This window comes from Orcinus orca, chromosome 2 (genome assembly GCF_937001465.1).
Source record: "Orcinus orca chromosome 2, mOrcOrc1.1, whole genome shotgun sequence".
In the NCBI taxonomy this organism is placed as follows: Eukaryota; Metazoa; Chordata; class Mammalia; order Artiodactyla; family Delphinidae; genus Orcinus; species Orcinus orca.
Genome location: NC_064560.1, coordinates 79,282,581 through 79,295,096, shown reverse-complemented (window position 1 = coordinate 79,295,096; position 12,516 = coordinate 79,282,581). Strand labels below are relative to the sequence as shown.

The 12,516-nt window shown below is 32.8% G+C and overlaps 1 non-coding gene across 1 annotated transcript; it reads left to right on the top strand.

Moving 5' to 3' along the window:
* Positions 1 to 2,365: 2,365 nt before the first annotated feature.
* Positions 2,366 to 2,439, top strand: LOC117202072 (small nucleolar RNA SNORD107). Its single transcript, XR_004484246.1, has one exon. It is a non-coding gene; the product is annotated as a small nucleolar RNA SNORD107 (small nucleolar RNA).
* Positions 2,440 to 12,516: the final 10,077 nt, after the last annotated feature.

Sequence of the window (12,516 nt, the reverse complement as noted above, 5' to 3'; positions counted from 1 at the left end):
TTAGCTTGTAAAATACCACAGTTAGATATTGGTAGTAATAATAATAATTTAAGACTGGTAGACTGATTGTGTCTTCTCCTTTGATGTTTATCAGCAGAGGTTGTATTTGTGTTTCGTTTTCTAGCTTTTAAATCATAACCTTTCAAGTAATAGTCTCTGGAAGAAAAGGGGCCTTCAAAATGACTACAGTTGCTGGCACCAACTTTATGTGGTCTATCCCAAAGTAGTTTTTAAGATCAATGGCCACTATGAGGTAAGGAACAAAAGAAGCCAAGCCTTCCTTCGTTTAGGAGATTTTTATAATACATATGTGATACTTTTTTCAGAGTTTGTGAATGTTACAAAGGAACTGTGGTTATCAGAGCCCCAGGCATCTGGATCACTGTAGACAAAACCAACCATTCTCTTAGGATAAAATTGACCCTGATATATATGACAGATACAACCTTCAGTTTTTAGAGCAAGAGTATGTAAAGAGCCTTATTTTCTGAGCGGTCTCCTCACTGGATCAACTTCAAATAATTTGTGGTACTCTTTTTCTGTTTTTGGAGGGAAAACATTCATCCTTGTATACATCTGCTGGCATGCATGGCCTTTAGATTTTGACATGAGTGGTCACACGGCATATTTGAAGAAGACGTGTTCTCTAATATTCTTAACTAAAGATGGCCTTTTTTGCAAGTGAGAGGTGAGTGATGAGAGCTCTATATTCTGCAAGATGCTTATTTCTAATGGCTGTTTTTGTTTGGTGATAATAGTCTTCTCTGCCTAGAGCTTCCTTGAATTTTTTTTGAGAGATCTTAATTGTGGAAAATATACTAAGAAAACTTGGGACACAGATATGCATGTAATTGCATGTTGGGTATAAGGTAAGTGTGGGTATTTTGTTATGGATTGCTAATTCAAAGCTTCTGCAGAGTTCCGTTGGGGTCATGTACCAGTATACTCAGTTTGCAAACATTCATGGAAGTAAATACTTGATGTCCCTAAGAATTTTTCCTGCATTCCTGCATTTAGATGAATACATGTTTCATCTAAAACATGGTTGGACAACAACTTCCTGATTTCCTGTTCACATTTATTAACTGTGACTCCATAAATATATACACATTGCATAGCAATACATATTTTCAGTGTGGTTTACAGTTTCAATTAGAATTCTGGGACGTTTTAAAACTGAAGTAAGAATTCTGGGATATAATAGTTATACTACCTTAAATAACCTTCATGTTTCTGAGTTATTTGTGGTATTCTGTGCTTATGTGATAGGTAAACTGGACTTGGTGTAAAAGCATGTCAGATGTGACATAGTTCCCTGCCTTCATAGACTCATTGTTACTTAATCATGTAATCCTGTCAAATTTTAAAATCCTGTAATTTTTTCCAACTTCATTGATATCTAAGTGATAAATAACATTGTATAATTTTAAGGTACGCAGCATGATGTCTTGTAATGTGTATATATAGCGAGAAGATTACCACAGTAAGTTTAGATAGCACGTCTATTACCTTACATAGTTACCATTTCTTTTTTTGTGTGTGAGAATATTTAAGATCTACCATCTTAGCAGATTTTTAGTATACAATGTAATACTGTTAACTAGTCAACATGCTGTTCATTAGGTCCCTAGAACTTATTCATCTTATAATTGAAAGTTTATTGCCTTTGATCAGCATCTCCCTATTTCCCCCACCCCCTAAGCCCCTGTAAGCAATCACCATTCTATTCTTCAGATTTTTTAGATTCCACATTATAAGTGAGATCAGAAGTCTTTAATTTTTGTAAACAAAACTGATGTTTTGTTTTATAGGTCTTTACTGGTAGAGGTAATTTATGGAATTATGTGAAAATGGTAGTACTTGTCTAGAATTTTCAAAATCTTACGAAGATCAGAAACACTTTATTGTATTAATTTCAAATAAAACTTTTACTGATTACAGCACATAGTCCGTTATAAGCCTCTACTGTATCATGAAATTTTCAGATACATGGTTTTCAGTTTATAATACATTGCCAGATTCTGTTGTACTCATCTTTGCATTCTAATTCCCTTGGGACTGGCCATAAATATAATAATTTTCAGTTATTTGTATTTTCTTAAAGCAATGCATGTTATCTTTTTTTTTTTTTTTTTGGTCTTGAAACTTTTTCAGTCATATGCAGTGCCAAAGGAAGAGAGAATCTGGTCACTGAATTTTCTGAAATGTCATTGTGGATCCTACCCAGTAGTGTTGCAACAAGGCTAAACGTCGTATTAGCTGCCTTTAGGACAGAAACAAACCACTCCTTTTGTGGACCAAACCACAAGGTAAAATAACCTTGTTTAAAGAAAAAAGTAGGAGTGTATTGCAGAGGCCTTGACTAGGTTTATGATGACACAGGACCTTGTCTGAACATGATGATTTCAAAATTTGAGCTTAAAAGGACACTCTGAAATCCAGTCACTGTGCCTCAATAGACTTTTCAGAGGACATTATTCTTGGCAGAAAATGTTGGCTTGACATGTGAAAACTGAATAGCTAGAAATGGCAGGTGTAGTCGTACACTTTGCCAGTTTTTCAAACATCCCTTTTTTTTCTTTTCATAGATTTTTCTGAGCTAATTATTTTCTCTTTTTTCTTTTTTTTATATATACATATATGTGTGTGTATATATGTGTGTGTGTGTGTGTGCCCACACACACTGTTCAAAGCAAAAATGGGAGCTCACCCTTGGATCTCAGAAGGCACACAGGTGGCGAGATGGAAACAAAGACATATAAAAAGGAAGCTGCCACCTCTTGGATCAGACATTGAATGACAGAGCTCTAGGTGTCTAAGCGTTGTCCAGAAAGAATATTTATGGAACACATATGAAACGCAATGAGTGTGGTAAGTGCCCTTACAGGGATGTTGGTGTTTAAGGAATTTTTTTTTTTTTTTCTTCAGTTGCTTGCAGTTGGTCAGTGCGTTCAGAGCCTATCACAGGGTGAATGTTTAAGAAATATGACATTACTGATTTTTTAAAATGTTATTAGATACTTTACAGTTACTTCTTTTAGTGAAATATCTGAAATTAGAATCTAGGGCTGTCTGATATCTAATTTCATACTCTTAATACTCCATAGTCTCAGTAGTCAGTTTGACCCTTATCTGGGAATAGCTATTTAGTGTATTACCAGGATGTGTTTCAGAAAAGCTAAATACTTTGTCATGAAGTTTACAATGTATTTATAGGGATACATTTTAGTCACTTTGTTGGAAAGTGGAAATAAAATGCTGTTTCAGTTTAGTTACATGGTGAAGGCCTACTAGAAGAGCAGTATTTGAAATCCAGTTATGTTTGTTCTAGATGTGAATGTTAATATACAGCTTCAGGTGTTCACATGGCCAGTCCATCTTTGCCAACAGTGAATAGGAGCAGTTAGTACAGGGGAGCTGCTGGGTTTTTGCTACAGGATTCTTCATTCAACTTCGCAAATGGTAGATGAAGAAACCTTGTTTCTATAAGACTTCTGCCCTTCAGTCATAAAAATGACCAATAAACAAAAATTTCTAGGAAGCCGTAGATGTTTTAACAAATATTTCTAAGAGTAGATATGATCTCAGTGAATAGTGTGTTGATTTCCTAGATGTGGTAACTTCTACCTATTACTTATACTTTTAGGGTAAGGTTTATCCAGTTTATATTCTGTTTTAGTCACTGAACTATGCATAACTTGAATTACTTTGCATTTAGGCATATATATTTTATTTTACGCATCCACTTCTGGGTCATTTTAAGTGGACCATAAACTGGCAATACCAATAGATTTCCACGTGTCCTGTTTTCTGGGGAAATTTCATCAAATATGTTATAGCTTAGCAGTAAATAAATACTCTGGCCATATTGGTTATTGAAATCTAGTACTGTTTTCTAATGATGGTTCTCTGTAGTGTTAGTGTTGTAATGAACTGTCCACTTTACTTATGAAATCTGAAAATTAGTCACTTTAGTTGGGATTCCTCTAGGTTTGTAAGTGGTAAAGAATATAAAATATGAGTCAAAACAGAGTCACTCCCCATGCTAAAGCAACTGAAGAATGAACCCAGACTTGAAACAAGGAGACTTCATTTCCATGGCTTGGACTGAATAAGAAATCACAGAGGATTTTTAAAAATTGTGATATGATTACTATGAGAATAAGTTATTGCAGTGATACCAATTTTTCTTTTGTAGGATGGCAGAAAATTCAGGCATTTTTCTAATTATCTTTTGCATAATGTGTAACCCCCTCTCTAGAGAACTTGGCTAGACACTGGATTTGAATTTTAGGGTGTTTTCTCGACTAAAAGAGTGAATTATGGCCCTAAGTGATGTCAAAGTAACAATACAAATATTCCACCTCCTAAAATCGCTTAAGTCACAATGAAGAAGAAACTTTTATAAAAGCCTTGAGTTACTGAATAATAGTTTTGTTTGTCTAAGATTATAACAGGACAAGTTTTGGAAAAATGATTACAAGAATGTGCATAGATAGGAGAATGAAACATTAATGGTTCACTAGAGGAGTTGGTGTCATTATGACTGTTCTTTTTCCAAGGCCTGTCATAAAAGTTGGCATCTAGTAGGTTTTTGATGGATAGTAAGTTTTGTTACATTGTTGTCTTAATTACTGGTAGAATCAACATGTGAATGAACAAAAGATACAAGAAATTTGCCTTATAGTATAGGCAAAATTTGGCTTTCCGTTTAACCTTTATTTTCTGATTTTTTTTTTTGTTTTTTTGTAAGTGTTGAGTCAAGAAACAAGGAAGTTTATTGTGCCACAGCCTGGAAGCAGGGAATTGGGTGGTACTTTCTCCCCCGCCCCACTGCCTGCACTGTGTGGCTTATGGGATCTTAGTTCCCAGACCAGGGATTGAAACCAGGCCCTCAGTAGTGAAAGTGTGGAGTCCTAATCACTGGGCCGCCAGGGAATTCCCTGAATGGTACTGCCTTCAACTCACTTATGTGAGAGTGCCAAATTTTGATTTGGGACTTTGCTGGAAAGAGAAATTGTTGTCTCTTCTTACAAGACACCTTTCCCTGTTTAGTGTAGCTCACTGGAGAATAAATCTTCATGTACAGAAACAAAAGGCATGTCTTTATTTGAATTTATTTCTAGAGCATACCTCTTAGAAATCAAGAGGGCATAGTTGTTGAGGCATATACAACAGAGTTTACTTATTAGTGGCTAACAGAGTACTTGACCACATAAAAGTATGTGAAAATTCATCTGTGATATTATTTAGGTTGGCAAAATATATTGATTATTTATTCTCTTGGTTTTTATAATGCACCTTAAACATTGTACTACAACTCATTGTAAAAGAAAAGACTGAATACTTGTTTTTGAAATGACAAACACATGTACAGATAATTCAAAGAAAGTAATGGCAAATACATGGGAAATATCTCAAATTAATTCATAAATCCTTTTAAAATCATCGTGTAATATATATTTCACTATCAATTTTACAGAGATTTGAAACATGATGTCAACTAGAAGGTGATTGGCTATCATTCATGGACATGAATGGAGCCTAAGAAAGATGGACAAAGGATTTCATCCAGAAACTTAGAATCTTTTTTGCACAATAAATACTCCAATATATATGGCTGTTTTGGAGCTACCTTTCATATTGAAACTTCTAACTGGTCCCCTTACTTCTAGCTTCAGATTCTCTAATTGATCTGTCTGCCATAGCAGTCTTTGGGAAAGATGACGAAACCACATCATGTCCTTCATAAATCTGCAGTTGACATGTTTTAAAAGTGTTAGAAATAAGCAATAATCAGAGAAGAGGACAAAGATTATATAAACTGATAATATTTAGAGCATCTTTTGCCACTGTCAAAACTGGAAATTTTCCAGTTCTAGTGGCTGAACATTTGGATTCATAAAATTCAGACACTCCTTTCCTCTTACCCTTTGGTCCATAAGAATCTCAAGAAATTTGCACAGCAAGATACAATGTGATTGCAACCCAGGATAATTTTAGGGTAGTTTTGCAAACCGTTTTTCTGTTAACATAGATGAACAGATTTTTCTGGAGTATCCTGAGCAATTGTACTTACGGACTGCTACGGAAGTCTACACCTCATACCAATTTAAGGGGTTTTTGGCCAGGGCTCTCCTGTAGAGACATTTTCTAGATCTTTTTATCTGTATTGATTTGCCTGATCCAACAGCATCAGGACAGCATCTCTCATTCCAGGTTTCTCCCCAAGATTCAAGTGTGTGAAGGGTATCTACTGAATTGAAAATTATTTCAGCTGGGTAAAACTTGAAGTATTGGCTAGTCTGTACAAACTCAAGTGAACATAAGCTAACCCTGTAAGAATATGTGGATAGGAAGGGAAGGACAACAGATCTTGAGTTTAGCTGGAAGCTTCACCAGCTCTAAAATTACAGACAAAATAGAAATTTATACTGGCCTGTACTTCATCTTGGCTCTTGTATATTTGCATTTCATTGGCAGTCTTTGGATTGGTGGGGTGGAATATTTTCCTTGCCATGGAATATCAACTTGCCTTCGAAAGTTACCAGTAAAAAGCCCCTATATATGTGGCATTTGTATGCATACGTGATAAACCTTATTTTCCCCCACGGCATTTTAAAACAACTTGAAATCTAATCCCATTAACTAATTAACTGGATATATGTACCTTATGAATTTATTTAAATACTTAGAAAAATTGTGTTTGGGTAATGGTATTGAAATTAAAATACTCAGTGAATGATGAATATGTGTGAACTGTTCATTGAATGTTAGGAGATGAAGAGAATGAAATTCAACATGTAATAGTTTATTGTATTTTATTCTTTCTTTGCTTAATCTTTTGGAATCTAATACTCAAGTACAGAGGCCTACATTTATAAACAAATCTATTATTTTTAGATACTTTTTAAGATGAATGTTGTAATAATACAGCTTGTTTCCTAAGGAAGTTTCTAAAAACATGTTTGGTAAAATTGTCTTCCGGAAAAGACTTAAGAAAGGGATTCTGAGGACATTTTGTAAGCTATACACAATTCTGTATTATTTATGGATGGCAGAAAAGAGAAGGACATGGGAATGTTTAATACATCGATCATAAAAGCAAAAGAAAGCACTAATTACTATTTATATGCATTTTGAGAATACTGTGTATGAAATAACCAAATATAATTGCTTTGTGATATTTCTTAATGTATTGCAAATGCTAACAAAGAGTTTGCTAATATATGTAGAAGAATTATTTTTAGTACATGATTATAGAAATAAGGATTGTTAGAATAACTCTGAATGATGTACGTTTGAAATCATTTGATTGGATTATTGTGGTGGGTTTTTTTGGGGAGGGGGATTGTTCTGTATACAGTTGTTACCTAAGAAATTTTATTAAGGGTGCTCTATCTGGTGTAGATGTTATCCTGTAAATGATTTTTATGTTACAATTTGTATGGTATGAGATTGCCTTATCATGATGGAATTTTTGCACAGGAGAAGAGCCTCTATGAACACTTGTATGATTAGGGTTCAGTGGGTGTTTTTTTATTGCTTTGTATATAATAGAAAGACTACTGTGCTGTACCATCCTATCAGGCATAGAGGTGGGTGGCATTTTGGGCACTTCAGTTACTAGAATATAATGTTGGTTACTGAGGAATTTCTAGACCGCTTTGTATTAGGTAAATAAAAGCTGAATTTAGGAGATAGAGAATTAGGGGGTTTTGGAGGGTTGTGTGTTTATATGCATATGCACAGAGACAGTTCTTAAACAGCATCCGGGCTTTACTCCATGCTCAGATATGTTGGGCATCTACATATATTTTATGAATATTCTAATATTAAACACAGGTAGAATTTTTTTCATTTTGCCAGTGGAATTGCCTATCAGTATTCATTTCTGGTAGAAATTGTTAAACACTTTGTTATAAACAGTGTTATAATGTTTTCTTGTTTAGCCGCTAATTTTCTTTTTCTTTTTTTAACCTCTAATTTTCTACATGTATAAACATCATTGTAAATACATACCAACCTAATAGGATAGAAATATTTTTGTTTGCCAAAAAAAAATGTTCCATTTAGCCTCTCATTGTGTTCATTGGATCACTAGACTCAATTTTTAGGTTGTGAGAAATACATTGTGTAGTATTTAATATAAATATATCATTGTTTTATGACAGGATTCATCATGGTGAAAACGTCACTGGACTGCCTTTATTTATAGTTTTCAGATATATTTGTGTACAAATAGAACACAGCTCTTTGTATATCTTAAAGAAAGCTCCACATGTGGTAAAATAGCATAGGTTAAAAATGTTTTCATTTGTGAGTAGAATTTGACTTTTAATGAAAATAGTGAATTGTTGTTTTAAAGTGCTTATTTCTAGTTGTATAGGCAATTTGTAAATTTTTATGGATGATGTTAGTGATGGTATATCACCTGAGTTCATTAAATAGTGGGCTGACCAAAGGAATGTTTTTGTATTATGTGAATATAATAGACACCATTATTGCATGTTTTTAGGCATGTGAGCTATAATTTTTGCATATTTTGTAAAATATTAACTATATAGAGTGAAAATTCTCGCTGTCAGCTTATCTTAGTGAATAATTGGGCAGCTAAAGGGGTGTTTTTATAGATGGTTGTTAATAAAATAGTTAGAATGTATAATAGTTTTGCTTTAAACTTTTAGTCCTCGATTTATAGGGATTTCTTAACATATACATATGTATACGTATACACACACATGAATACATGCACGTATGTCTTTTATAAAACTAGTGATATTAAAAGTCATAGAATGGAATTATTTTTTGGCCTAAACAATTACCATTTGGCCTTGAGGGCAGATGATATAGGAAGTTTTAGTTTATAAACTATTTAGTTGCTGGAGGATATTGTGAGGCTGCTAGATATGTGGTAAACAAATGTTGGTTGTTTTTTTTTTAAATAGCATCTGCCTAGGATTTGCTGAGTAGGCATATATTTTGTGAGTACCAAACTGATAGACAAAGGTGAAAACACTGTTTTGGTAAATTGAATTGCTAAACCATGTCTATTTGGGATATATTTGGTTGCTCCGGATTGTATTATTACTTTCTTTTCTGTATTGAAGATACGTGTTATTTCATGAAATAATTTTGGATATATAATTTCTGTCAATTTTGGAAATACCTTTTCACTTAAATGTTAAAGTTGTAATCATTGATCATAGATAGAGTGAGCATCTTCATGAATTAGGCTTGACTTTTGAAGGTTGTTTTTATGTTCTTGAGGTTTTGTAATTAGACATTCTTTGTTTAAAGTGTAGAAATCATTGTCATTCATATTTTTAAATACGTAAACTTGTACAGTTTTTCTTATACTCCAATCAAATTTTTGAGTTTTAAATGTTGGGACAGAGCAGGGAAGCATTTGACTGCTGTGTGTTGAACAGACAAGCTCTTCTATAACAACTTCCTAGGTATTTAGAACTCCCTCTCCATACACACACATACACACAATTAATATATTAATGTTGAACTAATGCTGAAAAATATCTATTACCAATAGAAGTGTTACATGACCCCTATGTGTTTATACTTGGTCTGTATGGGAGGGGGGGGAATTATTAGGTAATTGTGTGCATGTGATCAGATGTTTGTTTTTTATACCGTATAATTCAATAGATGTGCAGAAATTTCTGTCATAGTTTTGAACATATATTTACCTAAAATTAATAGCACATAAGCTTTTTTATTCTTGTAGAATGAAATGGTATTTAGCTGAGTGACATTTAGACTTCTGTGTATGTAATTACATTACAAACACATGTTCTTTCTAGATATAGACATTTCTGATATACATATAATTTTACCTCTTTGTGGGACATGTAGGTATAACTTATTTTCCCAGATGTGCTGAGATTCATGATGAAATTCACTTTTCTAAAGAACATTTTATAGAAATGTTTCTGTGTTCATTTGTTACATGGCAGTAACCAAGACAATTTTGTAAATAAGGGACAAGAGAAATAATTTAGTTTTAAACATCTGGTATTTCTAGATGTACTGAGAGTCTCAAAAAGTATAATTTTGTAAAAACTTTCATTGTAAATGTGTTAGTATTGATACTGTTGTCTTTTAAAATCAACATGGCAATGAAGTTGACAAACAGGCTCTTGGAGCTATGCAAAATTTATCATATCAGTTCGGTTGTTAAGAGGAAATGTTGACAAGATTATGCATTTACCCTGTTCTCATATAGAAGAAGAATTTGCCATTGTATCAAGTATGTATATTTAAAACTTACACCATGTAAATTCACTTGATATTTCTGGATGTACCGAGATTCCTGATATAGTTCATTTATATTATTATCTTTTATTAAGACTTTTTATTAAGGGCAGTTTTAAGGTCACAGAAAAATTGAGGGGAAGGCACAAAGATTTCCCATATGTCCCCTGCCCCGACACGTGCATAATCCCTCCCCCATTATCAACCCAGCGTGTGTATAATCCACCCCTATTATCACATTCCCCCATCAGAGTGGTACATTTGTTATAATTCATGAGCCCATATTGACACATCATAAGTCACCCAATGTCAGTAGTTTATATTATGGTTAACTCGTGGTGGTGTACATTCTGTGGGTTTAGGCAAGCATATAATGACATGTATTCATTGTCATCATATTTTAATGGCCCTAGAAATCCTCTTTGCTCCAACTACTCATGCCTTCCCTTGTATTTCTGTTTTTTACTTTGTTTTCTTTTTTTCCCCCTTAATATTCAAATTAATAAATGACTTGGTCAGATTTTATACTACCTCCTGGAACTATACACAGTTCTGTATGTGTTCCTTTGGTTGCATGACAATATTCAAGACAACTTTGTAAATAGGCAGATACCGGTTTTTAATTTTTATCATCTAGAATTTCTAGATGTATAGAGTCTCACAAAGTATAATTTTGTAAATAGTTCACTGTAAAGTTTCATTGTTTTCTTATGTCTCAGCAGTGAAATTGATGGAACTGTGGATTTCTTGAGCTATATACATATTTCGGGATCTGTTGAGTTATGGGAAAGCAAAAGTTAAAAGGGTATTTTTTAACTTTTGCATTCTCATCTAAAAGAAAATTTTACATTTTAATTATTGTTTAGTGCTTGGATTTTTATACATTAAAAAAGCCAAGTCATTATTTGTAGTTGTGTTGCTGATAGAGCATTACATATTTTAATCAGGAGATTTTATTCTCTTTGAATTATACAGTTTTGTGTTTAATTGGACTGCATGACAACATTCAAGACAACCTTGTAAATAACAGTAAATTTATCATTTAAAAATTAGTTTTTCTAGATGCATGGAATTTCACGAAGTACAAATTTGTAAATATCTCATTGTAAAGTATCATGAGGTGGCTTCTATAAATGTTTTAGCAGTGTAATAGGTAACTAGCAATTGGCCTTTTAGGGCTTTGTAACATTTTGGTGTTTATGTAGTGGGTTTTGGGGGATAGGGGTACACAGATTGTCTCCATATCTTCAGATTTTTAGGTTCTCATGTTATAAGAAAAGATTAGATTGTATACTTTTAACAAGCAAAGAAAAATGCCCATGGGATTTATTTTCATCTTTAGGAAGAAAAAGGAAGACATGAGAAGGGAATTGTCGTTTTAAACCGCAGGTATATTCATAGTTATATAACATTGCTGAAGCAATGGTTATTTTGCTATGCTATGTAAACCTACTGTTTGCAAATTTATATATGTATATGCATGCATATTATAAATGTATATACATGTACATATGTAAAATTAGTTTTAGGGGTATAGATATAGTGTTCTTTCTCATTTATTAGATTATTGCTTTACTTTTTTTTTAATGGAAATAGTATTTCAATTGTAAGCTTAAACGTGTAGAAGCCCACTTCATGTTATATCTAAATGAATGTTAATTTTTATATAAAATGTTTAAGCATTTTATATAATGCTTAAAAATGTTTAAGCATTTTATATAAAATACTGTGGATATTTTTTTTAATGTTTACATATATACATCTGTATGAGAACAGAATTTCCATGATTATGAATATTTTTCTGAGCTTTTGAAAATTTTCTGGAGAGCAGTTAATTTGTATGTTATAATCAGTAACCAATGTCAAAAGTATTCTCAGTTGCCTATAATGTAAATAATGGAAATTTCTTAGAATCCTATCCATTATTATCAAAGTGTAATCGGTACACCTTTTTGAACAACAGTTTGGCAATGACAATCGAAATTTGAGTGTGTAAAATTGTTGAAATGATATAATCTGTTGACGGAATTTTATATATTCCTACTCAAATCCATAAAGAAGAAAGTATGTTATAGATCAAGTATAACAAATAATTTGAATGTATGAAATACACATCATTAAAATAACGATTTTAATGATAGCTAATTCATATGGATATTATTCAAACACTGAAAAAGTATTCTGATATTGAAGGGTGTTTTAAGTTGATTTTTTAAATTGTCATTTTTGTACAAATATCAACTAAGT